Below are 11,247 nucleotides of genomic sequence, written 5' to 3'. Positions count from 1 at the left end.
TGCTCAATTTGAGAATCCTTAAAGGGGCCTGATTTTGAAAAAGTGCTGAGCACCAACCCTCTGAAAATCAGATCCATTTTAGGTGTCAAAACACTGAGCACACAAAAATGGAAGCATCTGAAATCACTACACTTTTGATTCCAAGGTGAGTGTGTGTTTCTTTATAATACTAGTACATTAATGGGTTAATTTAGGCTTTGTAGTGAACTCAGTGAAGACATGGAAGAGTTTACACCTTTACAGATACTGAGTGTCTTGGCTGGGTTAAACAAGACAGCAGGGCTTAGTTTATATTAGCTATCTAGATATGCTTAGAAATGTACTCTTAAAATATGAAAATGTAATTATGCAGATTCACTAGATGATTTCTGGCTACTGTATACAGGCAATTTTCCTAATCCACATATTTTCCTCCACCCAAAGCCTGTTTTTATATTTAGCAGATGTTGAGCAGATGTTTTTGCTATAGACAGATGGGGAAGTTTTTTAAATTACCAGTTATTCAAAGTGACAAAAAGCCCTGTTGCACAACTTAGAAAGTATATTGAAATAATATTTATTCACAGTTAAAAATATATATTAAAACAAAACCACCACCACCAACAACAACCGTCATCTGGATTATACACTTGTTACCAGGATATTCAGAAGGAAATCTGAAGTGTTATCGTATGCAATTTCAGTGTGACAGGGGCCACCAAATGGGGGGTGACTTTACTCACCACTTCTGGAATATAACTGTCCACAGTGAAGTGGGATAAAGAATTCTCAACTTCAGTTTCAGCCTAGAATGAAATTTGATCATGAATTTGTTACAAATTTCTGGAAACAGGGATTTGTAGTGGAAAGCCTGAGGGTTTCAGTCCTGAAGCAGCACCACTAAACATTGACACAACATGTACAGTGACTTGCAGAAATCTAAAAATCTTTACTTGCACTAAAAACATTTTGAAAAAAAAAATCAAACTCAGTAAAAGGAAAAAGGCAATATCTACTCTTTTCAGAACTCTATGTCACCAGCAGTGATGACAAATATCTCTTGGGAGTTCTACCTCTGTTATTAGTTCTTTGCTGGCAATGAAGTGCATCAGTGCTAATGGAAAGGAGGGGCATCAAGGAACTCCACTAAAATGTAGCAGATTATATTCCAAAGGATATCTATTATTTATCGTATTGCCAGGGAAATCTATGAGCATCTATGGTTTTCTCAAGTTAGGATTAACTGTGTGTCAAGACCCCCCTTCCCCCCCCCAAAAATATCTATAAATCCTTTAAGAAATCACATTTTTTCAGTGACACTAGGTCACCCCTAGCAAATGACAGCTAGCCTGGCTCACCAGCATCCTCTAATTTCAGTTTGATGGAACAATTATTCACACTGTTTGCTGTGACAGTCAGTGAAACCCACTGTTATCTACAAGGTATAGCACTCATTTTGATCTAATTTCACCTCCCTCCTAACACAACCTTGGTGTAATCTGCAATTACTAGCATAAAAAAAAAAAAAGCTAACAGAAGCGACCACGAGTTTCTAGAACAACATATGTCCTTCAAAGAATTAAATCCCACATTATTTCAAGCTTCCCACTCTCCTGTTTTTATTATGTCCTTCAGTTAGAGGGCCTAGATAGGCTATTTTTCATTGTACTGCTCACATTTTAAACAGCAAAGTCACATGATGGTTTAGCAGGTGGAGATGTATAATTTTGGAGGAGATTGAAAATGAAGGCACTCACTGGCTACTTGCAGTCAAAGACCATGGATCAAATTTGTGTCCTGGCCAGATTCTAAATGTGATAATTACCATCAGCCTACCTAACAGTCCTCTGGTGAGTTCAGTTGGAGAAATAACTCTTCACTTTCCCTTTTAAAGGCTGAATGTGGAAATGTCAACAGAGAGTAGCTGTGATAATTTTTTTTCAGATTGGAGACTGTATACTACCCCACCCCCCAATATATCCATTAAACTATGTGATTTTCAATGGGAGTTCTAGCAGGTTCTGTGCTTTATATGCAGTGAGGTTGATTAGTTACCCATGGAAGCGGGGGTGTGACTTGTGCCCAAATGAGAATTTGCTTCTTCTGGTGCCAATTCAAAGAACTGATCTTAATCTTTACGGCCCTCAAAACTGTCTAGCATGGAGTGATTCTTCAAGCATGACACAGCTGTGCTCCTCTGGGACAATACCGCTAGTTGGGCCTATACTGGAACATTTGGGAGATAGAGACAGGATTCTTGGTAAAGGATCCTCACTTTTGGAACTATTTACCTGGGGAGATAAGATTGACCCCATGCCTAGCCAGTTTTCAGATACATTCCACATCTCACCCTTTCCCCAGAAGCTTCCCACAATAACAAAATGTTACATAATAGTAATAGATACATAAGTTCAGTAACAGGGGCGGCTCTAGGAATTTGGCCACCCTAAGCAGTCATGTCTGCAGGAGGTGCACCGGAGCCGCGGGACCAGCGGACCTCCCGCAGGCATGACTGTGGAGGGTTCGCTGGTTCCGCGGCTCCAGTGGACCTTCCGCAGCTGCGGAGGGTTCGCTGGTCCCGCGGCTCCACTGGAGCATCCGCAGTCATGCCTGCGGGAGGTCCGGTGGACACGCGGCTCCGGTGGACCTCCCGCAGGCATGACTGCGGAAGGTCCGCCGGACCCGCCTGCCACCCTGCCGGCAAAATGCCGCCCCAAACGCGCGCTTGGCGCGCTGGGGTCTGGAGCCGGCCCTGCTCAGTAAATACATGAAGCTGGAGCTATGAACGGTGAAGACCAGAATCCACTACGATCAACCCACTGAGATTCTTTGGTTCTTAGATACTTTAGTGCTAGATGATTTAGGGAGAGAGATTTTTGCAGGTCTTTAGTCTATACATCACTAGTTCTTTAGTTTTAGTTAAAAAGTAAAGTGATGTTATGATCATGAATAGAAACCAGTATTCAAATTTGGGCACCTAATTCTGGATTTGGGCATCATAAGTTTTTTTATTGTGTCACATGAGTTAAGCACACTGACTTACTGTAGTGAATGGTATAAAGCAGCCCTAATGGTCTAGTACGACACGAACAACAATTCTTCTAGGTATTCCTTCATATGACATATCATTAACTATGCTTTAATAAATCTCTAATTCTGAATTTACCTAATCTGGAGACTAAAACATTTTAACAGTGTCCTACTTCAGCCCAGTGTATTTATACAACAGCCCATAATTGTTTGAGTATATCACTTTTCCCTTTAAATATTACAATAATAACTCTACTTAAGCCACATGAAAAATTCATCATAGACATATAGGTGCAGGGAAATTCATATTTTAGATGGAAAATCCAAATGGCTCCATAGTTTAACTTCTGGCAACCCTAGCTTTTTCTCCTGAAGCTTTCTTTCCCACTCCAAGAGAATGGGGGTGAGGATTTTTAGGCTTGAATTGAAATGTCCTTAAATTCATATCAGAACTTTGTTAAGTAAAAATCATTGTTTGAACTTGAATATCCTCTTATTTAGAATGTGTCACTTTCACTTATATCCTCTTACCAAAAATGGAAAAGCCCTATTGAATTTAACAGAGAATAACCACCTTTCTATTGAATTGGTAAATCAATCCACAGAATTATATAGCAGGGATATAGTTTTCTATTCCAATTATATATTATAAAAACATGTTATAGAAAAATAAAATTTCATTTAGAACCCTACTGGCTTCATCTTTATTGAATTCTATAGGACTTTCCCATAATGGTATGCCTTAAGGAGGCAGATTCTCACCTGCACTTTTGAACCAAAGTACATACTACTAAGGTGCAGTCTTTCATTTCAACTGAAGTGTGTAGTAATTCCGGTGCTTTGTGTATAAGCCCTGTTAACTGCAAGGAGTGATGGAGTGTGACTGCCAATTGGTGTATATTCTAGGCTGAAAGTAAGCCCCCAAATATCAAGCAAGGATAACACTGAGAATCCAAGGCAGTCTCTTTAATGCTAAAGAGAGACTTTTCTAGGACTGTTGTCCACCATCAAATGCTCCTAAGGGACCAGCAGGAACACAAACTGTGGGCTATGACCACAGAGGCAGATGCATAGATAGCTCCTCCAGAAGACCTGGTGGCATCTGAACCCACAGGTCCCCTTCCTTCATGCAAGCCCATGGGAAGAATGCAGAAAACCACTGGTGTAAATCCCTTCCCCTCCTCCCCATCTTAGAATGAGGAATTTGAACATGGATCTGCCACCCCTCAGGTGAGTGCCCTTGTCACTGGGTTAGAGTCACAGGCCTCTTCCTCTTGAGCTAACAAAGAACTCTTGTCGCATGTCCCTTTATCCTCTCTATGGGTTGGTCATTAAAGGGAAACATCACTTTCTCATACACACAAATCCAGTATGTTCCAGAGGTGAAGAAGGGCTCCAGCTGGGACCCGAGGATCATGGTGAGGGAGTGACCCATTAGACCACCATTCACCTCTGGTGCAGAAGTAAAGACATGTAACAAAGGAGAGGATACAAACACTACATTGGCTACTTTAATTTTCCTAAACTGAATGTGGTGGTGGGAATCTGAATTCATCGCTAATATCACCTAGCAGAAAGAGTTTTGCTTAAGCGGGGATGGGAGGGGTCACCTAGACTGTTCCTTGGACAAAGGAAATAATGATCACTGTCAATTGGGTAAAATCTGTGGGCAGATACTCATTGTAATATGACCAAACACCTTTTAGTGGCCAGCAGTATTCATTGCACAGTTAAGACAAATAATTAAGAATCAAATAGTACAAAAATCTTCCCTTTATTGTTACAGTCATTTAACAGCAGTTTTATGATAATAGGCTCATTCGAAGTATGCCTGTAACTATTACATAGCTATCTCTGGAAAATATATATTTAAAAATATGCCGCAATTGGAAAAATTATAATAATTCAGCTCTCAGCATATAACAATGTCATTTCTGTCAGATATTCCAAAAAAGTGCTGTGTTCAGATAACACAAGGCAGATTTTCTGGGTCACTCGCTAGTGTACAGGGGTGAGGAGTGTGACTTGATTTTGATTCCAGGGAGATGACCGCTCCCAACATTCAGTGAGCCTTTGTAGCTCTTAGCTTTGGCTACCTTTCTAAGAGATATGCTATGGCTCAAACAGAATTTATGAGCTTGATGCAGAAATAGGATGATGTTCTTTGGCCTATGTTATGCAGAAGATCAGACTAACATAATGGTCCCTTCTGGCCATAAAGCCTGTGAATCAGAGAGCATATATAGTGCATTACATCTAGTGTCTCTGATGCCTGCTTACGTGTGAGTTTTAGATGCCTGGTTCAATATTAGCCCTACTATTACTGATGGTTTTATTTCACAATCAGAGATACCGACATTCCTTAGCGATATTTGTACAAAAATTATTCAAGTGGCTCCCATGCTGGCAGAACAAGTCACTGGAAGGAGTTCACTTAAAACGGTGGATCTAGTATGCAACAGCTTTATAAACTTGTTGCCATTTCATATGGCTGGGAGGTGAAGAACAGAATTCAAGATTTCGTCTTTCATAATATTTCTACCTTTGTCAGTAAGCTCCATGTTTTAAAGGTGAACTATAAAGGATTTTTATTGTAAGGTTTAAAAAAATATTTTTATAAAATACCAGGGAGATGAAGACAACTGATCAGGGATTTTCCGCCCAGACTGCCTGGCTTGTCTAGAGGACAGAGCCACCAGCAAAGGACTCCTATTCTAGCCCATTTACTCGCACCATTGCAAGTTGTTCTCTCTTTCCTCCTCCTCCAGTTATGGGAAGGTGCTAGGATCCCAAATGGGGATCCCAGTCAGGGGCCTGAGACATTAAAACTGGAAACTTGGGCAGCTAGGGTGCAGGATGCAAGTTTAATTTGGAGAGCATAGTACAGGAGTTCATTTGACAGTGAAGGACTGTGCCTTGGATATGCAATCACATGCTCATGTCTCATCTGTCATGCCATCTCTGGGAGAACCATCAGAAACTAGACCAAGCATTATGAGAGGAGTCAAGATCAGTGATTAGTCTGTGGACCCAGCTTAACACACTCTCCCCAGGAGCCATTTCTATTGGGAGGAGGGGTTCCTTTCCCCACTAGCCCCCTGCGAGTTTTTGTCTGGGAGGTCTCATGAAGGTGAGTAGGTGTATATATCTTGGAGAGAAGTACTAGTGTGGAATGAGAGTTTAGGTGATAGAGAATGGGGACCAAGTACATGTTGGGGATCTCACTGAAGAGAAAAAATAAAGGACTGACGGAACACAGACAGACAAAAATTTTGATTGGAAATACAGAAAAAGGAGGAGGAAAAGATGCACCAGGAGCTCCAGCCAAAGAGAAGGAAGGAGTGAAGGAAACGAGAAAGGGGAAGAAAACCTAATGCAATCGAGGTGCATAACATATCCAAATCTGACCTCACAACAATGGAGCTATTACTCATGATCTATGCCAGCATAAATGAGATGTGAATCAGGCCAGGCAAACTTACAGAAATATATTAACAGAAAACTCAGTGCCAAAAGCGTTACATTAAATAAACTACTTGAAGAATAAAATGTGGGAAGGGATCGAATAGTGGAATGGGGTTGAGGTAGGGGCACCTTACTGGCACAAGTGAATTGTGTAGCAACAAGGATATCCTACAAGTTGCAAAGGTGATCAAAGTAAAAAGGAAACTCCTGCTGTTGGCATTGTACCTAAATGGATGCAAATACAACATGATTTCTCATTGCAATACTTTTATTTTAACTACACAGCCCCCAGGCAGCTTAGTGTCCACAAAAGCAGAAGTGAAGCATTTCTAAACCTGCATGTTACAATACTGCCATTATCAATTTCTTCCAGAGAAAATCTTCTCATAATATAAGAGAAGGGACGGGAGCTTGAAACTTGCTCAATAAGTTAATTCAGTTGAACTTGCTGGTCTTAATGTTACTCTTGAAAACTCTTTGCAACTGGCATCTCTTTGTTCTATGCAACTGTTTTATACAGAGCTGCTGGGATCTTCTGAATAGCAAAATAGGGGGTAAATTTCACTGTAACATCTTTACCGAATACCCCATTCCTCCAGATGGAACACTAATCATTATGCACAAGATCTAAAGCTCATTTTTTCATGGCAACAGAAACTGTATAGTGATGTTCTTGGAAGTTAATGTACATCCCAGGTGAAGAAACAATAGCCTATTCAGCAGTTCAGGTGTGTCTGCCATTTTTAACATTACTTGCTTTGGAACCCTACTCTTCAAAATCCAACAGGCAACACCACCACACTATCTTGATAACAGGCACAGATGTTCCTGTCTATTAGGCTAACATCCTACTCACTCAGGAGATGTTATCCTGATTTCAGTAGTGCATAAGTACAGGGAGCACAAGGTTTAAATGGACACTGCAACACCACTAATGCTATATTTTTGCATAAAGTCCCTCATCTGTACTACTTTGGTGCTACATCTGTTGACATTTTTGTGACTGGGCATTTTATCAAATAAACACATTTCAGGAGTGCTGGTGGCTGTCAAAAAGATACATTCTGTTCTAACAGATAGGAATTAAAAGGTCAAATAGCAGGCGATAAGATTATAGTTCCTAACATTACAGATACCTATAATGATAATGAATGTGAAAATAATTTGAATCTCTGCTTATATGGAAGATTCTCCATGCCTTTAATAATTTGCATCACCGGACTTCTCCATTTCTGGTGCATCTCTTCCTCCCCTACCCCCCACAGCCCGCAAATGAAGTGACTGGACTAAGCACATTACTTAAGGCAATACAGTGCTATCGTTTATATTAATGACATACTAGTATTATCAGTATTATTGAAAGGCCTATGATGTTTCTTTGGGCATGGGAATTCAGCACACACAGAAAAAGCATTCCTGGGAGAAAACTTTGGAAAGCCTTCTGTGGTTGAACAGGTTCCCTCCCCAGACAGAAAGGAGTTAAAGAGCTCCTCTGGGCGTGATCAGAGCCAACCCAGTGCACCGGAGAGACCTGTCAAACCTTGAGAGGGGCAGCTTCTTAAAAAGAGGGGATCCCAGCTCAGTGCGTTCAGAGATAAGCAGAGCTAGAGCTCCCTAGTTCCACAGTGCAGAGACTGCTTATGAGGAAGACACCTGAAGAGGCTCTGCCACCTGGACCCGCTGGGAATTAGAAGACCTTCTTTACTTTGTTTCTCCCTTTTTGTTTAGAACCCAGGGTGCTCAGCCTGGGTCCTTGGATACAATGGGTTAGGGGCCCAGACCTCCCCCACAGAGGCTCTTTCCTTGCAGGAAATTGCTGGTAAGCCTGGACAGTTTTGTGGGCTGCAGTGTTAATTCGTTTCCCATTTCTGGACTGCTTTACATCTAGAAAGGGGGTTGCCACCTCCCTAACACTTAAGGCTGGAAGCTCACATTCCAAATTCTAAACTGGCTCTACAGCGATGCCTACAGCCAGAGAAAGATGTCTGTGACGAGTGAGGTACCTGATGGCCCCTTCTGGTCAAACTCTATAAACACATCAATACAACAGGAAAGAAAAGAATAAACGTAAGAGGAGACTAATCTTTTGGCTCACAATTGTCTCATCAATGCTTTTTGCACATTGGGTAATTGCAATTCATTTTCAGAGGAAAGCTCCAATATCTAGAAAAGACTAAAAGAAGAACAGATTTTCCTCTTAATTCTTATTTGATTGCAGAGGGCTTGTGTGGAAAGATATTCATGTATGTACAAATGAACTGTAGAAATTGTCACAGAGTGTTTAGAAAACACATAAACAGTACACATTCTGTGAAATCCTTTGTCATGGCAGATGCAACAATAGACCTTAGTAGACATGAGCAGATGTTATTCTGCATATGTTATGTTTCATTAGTGTTTAGAAATTCATGAGGTCTTTTGTAGGTTTTTCTGAATCTTCGAATACAACTGCAGCTGTTCTATTCAGAATTATTGAAGACATCCTCACATATTTACTTGAATTTCTGCAAATGTAGAAGACAACACTAAGATTGTGCACTTATTCTTATGGTTTGTATGATGGTATCAAAAAGGCCAACTGTTATGGCATACTTTGTCCAGGACTCCATGTCTAGAAATACTCTTTTAAAAAGCTTTCAGGAGATGCATGTTTTGGTGTTATTTTAAACAGAGGTCTCAAAGACGTTTTTACTTGTTCTGAATATTCTATCTGGTATACGTGCAGCTCAATCATTATTTTCTGGTTTTATAAAATAAAGCTCAATATATCGACAATAGCCTAGAAATTCCATTACTACATTACAGTATTGCATGCTCACATATATATTCTGGTCAGGTGAAACAAATCACATTGCAGATGGCTACATTAGAAAATATGTATTTGATCAAATACGTTTAAAAGCCACTGAACTTAATTTGATTTTAAAGATTCAAATTGTTTTACATCAACGTAGCTGCAGTCCTTTCCCCATTTTGACTGTCCAGCTGAACTACTTAGACCTTTGCTCATTTCCTATTTTTATGGGCTTGCTTTGTCTTTTAGTTTAATTCATTGTTGGTGTTATTCAGTCTGTTACATCTACTGCTAATCTTGTCATATAAGCATGTATTAATTCACAGTATCAACCTGCTGCTTATCTTCTTGATGATCCCCTGAACAGAAAGAATTAAGCATTCTGCTTACCTCCTCTCCTAAAGGTGTGACAATATATCAACCTCTAGTCCTTGATCTGTCTGAAGAATGTTTGAAAAACACAGCCTTTGGCTTTTCTTTTCTTCTAATGATGCAAAACAATCACCTAAATGCAAAGGCATCACAGTGATAAGTGATCAGATAGGGCGCTTGCTTAACAGAATACTTCTATAGTTTGTGACAGAAAGTTGCCTTAACCATAACTTTTTAATTAACTCTTCATTTTAGAAAGTCCACTTACAGCATACGCAAATTAAATTTTAAATGGGGGAATATATTGAAATTCGATGGATGATATTAAGTATTTTAAATGTCAGAATACATACACCGTACACATAAAAGATGCCTTACTGATAGCACATTCTATTAACATCTAACAGTGAGTACACAATGTTGAGAAAGATGAAAGCAGCAGCAAAATCTAACCAAATAATAAATAATAATAAGGGTGTGGCAGACACATGGGAGAAGAATTGCCCATGCAAAGAGCTTGATATTAGTCTTACAACCAAACTCAAGAATTAGCTGTCAGCACCTATAAACTGAAACAGTCACAAAAAGTGACTAAGCAGTCACAGCGTTTTAAAAAAGGACCTGATCTGGTCCTGGGTTAGTATTGAGGAGCTCTTCTGTCCCAGGCTTACTTGGAACTGCCCTTCAGAGGACTCAGGCAAGCCTTCTTAACTGGCCTGCTGGTTTCCTATTGGTCAGTGTCTTCTCCTGGCTCTTCTAGGCTTCTGGAGGACTAAGTATGTTGGTAGCCTGGCCTGAGTAGGTTTTCCTTGTGCAGGGGTGGGAAGAAAGGGGAGGATCAGGGTTCTGACATCTCCTGTCAGGGTAGATAAGGCCTGACTGACCCTGTCACAGGGGAGATTTCAATTACCCCCATACAAACTAATCAAATGGCACAATGGAATGAAGTTAAGTGAAAATTTCGCAACACTTTTAGTACTCATTCTTAGTGCAGCTGGTTCTAGAGCACACAGGAGAGGTTATCCTTAGTCTTAAACACAAATAAGTTAATTCAAGAATAGTAATGAGCCACTAAAGCTATGCCTACACTAACAGCATTTACCAGTACAAGATTATCAATATATTCTATTTGCAAAGCACTCCTAGTGTGTGGACACAACTACATTGGTACAGTAAATCTATCCCCCATGAATGAAACAAGCTACATCAGTAAGAGCTCAGTTTTGCAAGAATGGCTGTGGCTATACCAGCAACGTCTGCCAGCCCAGCTACGTCGGTCAGGGATCGCACCTCTTCACACCCCTTCCCAACAGAGCTATGTAGACAGAGTCTAAGTAACAGTGACCACAATATAATTTGGTTTAGACTCACTGGGGCAGGTAGGGTCATTCAGTGAAATTAAAATGTGGGGAATTCAAAACCAATAAAAAGGTAAAACTTTACCCACACATGTAATTAGACTGGAACTCTGACACAGGAAGTCACTGAGCTCAAGAATGTAACAAGATTCTAAAAGGAATTGGATGGTTATATAGATATCCAGAGTTAGCATGATTAATACTAACAAAACTTTTGGAAGAGATATTAAACCTCATGTTTCAGGGCTT

The 11,247-nt window shown here is 40.2% G+C and overlaps 1 long non-coding RNA gene across 1 annotated transcript in view; it reads right to left on the bottom strand.

The window, feature by feature from the left end:
• Positions 1-4,786: 4,786 nt before the first annotated feature.
• LOC123376938 overlaps positions 4,787-11,247 on the bottom strand; it is a 43,898-nt gene continuing 37,437 nt past the window's right edge. The window contains exons 2-3 of the long non-coding RNA XR_006582000.1: positions 9,659-9,773; positions 4,787-8,978 (exon numbers count right to left, since the gene is read on the bottom strand). This is a non-coding gene — a long non-coding RNA (uncharacterized LOC123376938). The remainder of the gene's footprint in view (positions 8,979-9,658; positions 9,774-11,247) is intronic.

The sequence above is a fragment of the Mauremys mutica genome, chromosome 9 (assembly GCF_020497125.1).
Source record: "Mauremys mutica isolate MM-2020 ecotype Southern chromosome 9, ASM2049712v1, whole genome shotgun sequence".
Classification (NCBI taxonomy): domain Eukaryota; kingdom Metazoa; phylum Chordata; order Testudines; family Geoemydidae; genus Mauremys; species Mauremys mutica.
The sequence above is the reverse complement of the archived record's forward strand: the minus strand, read 5'-3'. Positions and strand labels throughout refer to the sequence as shown.